General features: G+C 28.2%; 1 long non-coding RNA gene across 1 annotated transcript in view; it reads left to right on the top strand.

Annotated features, from left to right (window-relative positions):
• Positions 1 to 2,500, top strand: part of LOC145278021 (uncharacterized) — a 40,230-nt gene that overhangs the window by 24,386 nt on the left and 13,344 nt on the right. The gene's annotated exons all lie outside the window — the stretch shown is intronic.

The following is a 2,500-nucleotide window of genomic DNA, read 5'->3' as shown; positions in this document are numbered from 1 at the left end:
TTAATAAAAATTGTTTTTTATAGTCTTAATTTTGACTTCCCTTTTCATAAAAAACTAAAAAAAAATCAAGAAAGAAAAGAAATTTAATTTTATTCTTTTTTCATTAATTTCTTTCTGTGCAAAGCAATTCTTTCAAACTTACTCTGTTTCCAAAATGTTTTTATTTTATTCCCCTCCCCCTTCATTCATTTTCCTCCGCATCCTGGCAAGTAGTAAAATAAACCATTTATAATATTTATTCATGGATTTATTTACTAATCATTTCTTTTGTATCGGTAAATGAATTCCATTTAAAAAAAAACTGTAAAAGTCACGTTAAAGGTGATTAAGTTGGAAAGTAAGTAAAAATTTACCCTTTTTACTTTTATACGATTTCTGATCACTTTGAAAAAGGTGTGTGTGTGTGTGTTTTAAAAATGTTTTTTTAACTGCTATAATCTCATTTATATATATATATATGTATATATATATATATATAACAACGTGAGTATTCATATCGTGGGTTTGTATTACTGTACACATAGATTCGAAAAAATAGTCAAAAACAAATATATAAATAAATGTTATCAAAGGCAAGATAAGTTACTTTTCTACCTAACTGGATATATTTTTTGTGTTTTTATTCAATGTAATATATTTATTCAGCTCGAAAAACATACAGTGTTTACCGATGTGTTGGAAAATTCAAGATGGCGTCTCACACCCTCTTTAACACCGTAAGTTTGGGAAAGGGTGTTATAAATAAAAAACTATACAAAATACTATTAAAAACCCGCCGAATATATGTCAACCTATGTCACGGTAACATATATTGAGCGAGTTTTTAACAGTATTTTAACAGGGCACATCGTAAAAACTGACCCATTAATTTTCCTGAAGTATAAACTATATAGTTTTTAAACTTTTAAAACTATACATTATAAAAAGAAAACTGTTCGAGTGATTTTTTTTTACATGGGTGTCACCACTTATCAAGGCCCAGAGGCCACTCAAGGATAAGGGTTAATAGGTATACATTTAGTCATTGTGATTTTAGCATAGTAAACAGTGGGAATTTTGTAACTTGGATTACTTGAAAAAGAAAACTGTTCGAATGATTGAAAATGAAAATAAAATAACAATGTAAATATATTGATAAGAAAAAAACAAAAACAAACGAAGTTTCCGTTTCAGGAACCCGAGTTTAATTTTATGTCGTAATCATTCAACTCGTTAGCGGTTTTATTCAGCGATTAGGGATAACCATACGACATATCTAATTACCAAAGCGATTTTTTTTTTTATTAAAACTAAACCTGTTTAGTTTTAATGAACCAATTTTTTTAAAGCCAACACTTTAGTTATTTTGAGAGCGTGCAACTGCACCCGAAAAGATTGATTAGGAAACTCCAAATCCTTTTATGACGCGAAGAAAAAAAAAAAAAAAAAAAAAAGGCCTTTTATCGGCTTAAATGATAAACTAATGTTAAATATTAGTATTTAATATAATGAGATATCAATCTACACAATTTGCCATCGATTCTGAAATAAAATGAAATCCTGACATTGTGATCATTTTTGCAGGTGTTATGTGCCAAATATTGAAATAAGAATGTTTAAATTTAATTATTGTAATTTAAGTCTTTAATTTTAATGTCGATTTTATTTATAAAATATCTTTTTAGAAATCAATCTCAAAAACAATCTGAACAATAAATCTCTTTTGTTATGGCTAAGTTTTTGTCAAGGGTAGAAATTATAATAGATAAGTATTCATCCATGATGACATTTTACCGATTTCCTGGTTTACAGGTATTCTTGCTAAATTTCTTCGAAAGAATTGACATAAACAATACTTCAACTAAATACGTATATTTCATGCAATAATGACTTTTGTTTCTTCTGACTTTTCCTAAACTAAACATAAAACATCGGTTAGGGTTAGTTTAACATTCTGTAAAAGTACCTTCCGTTTTTTTTTTTTTTTGTACTTCTGCAGAGAAGGTAAAAAACCGATAAAAACTGGATATATTTTTCGTGTTTTTATTCAATTTAACATGTTTATTCGGCTCGAACAGCATACAGTGTTTACCGATGTGTTGGAAAATTCAAGATGGCGTCTCACACCCTCTTTAACACCGTAAGTTTGGGAAAAGGTGTTATAAATAAAAAAACTATACAAAATACTATTAAAAACCCACCGAATATATGTCAACCTATGTCACGGTAACATATATTGAGCGAGTTTTTAACAGTATTTTAACCGGTTTTTTATTTATTACACCTTTTTCCAAACTTACCGTGTTAAAGAGAGAATCGGCCGCCATCTTGAATTTTCCAATACATCGTTAAACACTGTATGCTTTTCGAGCTGAATAAACATGTTAAATTGAATAAAAACACGAAAAATATATCCAGTTTGGTAGAAAAGTAACTTATCTTGCCTTTGATAACATTTATTTGTTATATATTTGTTTTTTTTGGCAACTTATTCGAATCTGTGTGTACAGTAATACAAACC

This window comes from Euprymna scolopes, chromosome 6 (genome assembly GCF_053919585.1).
Source record: "Euprymna scolopes isolate OS-2025 chromosome 6, ASM5391958v1, whole genome shotgun sequence".
Lineage (NCBI taxonomy): Eukaryota > Metazoa > Mollusca > Cephalopoda > Sepiida > Sepiolidae > Euprymna > Euprymna scolopes.
The sequence above is the reverse complement of the archived record's forward strand: the minus strand, read 5'-3'. Positions and strand labels throughout refer to the sequence as shown.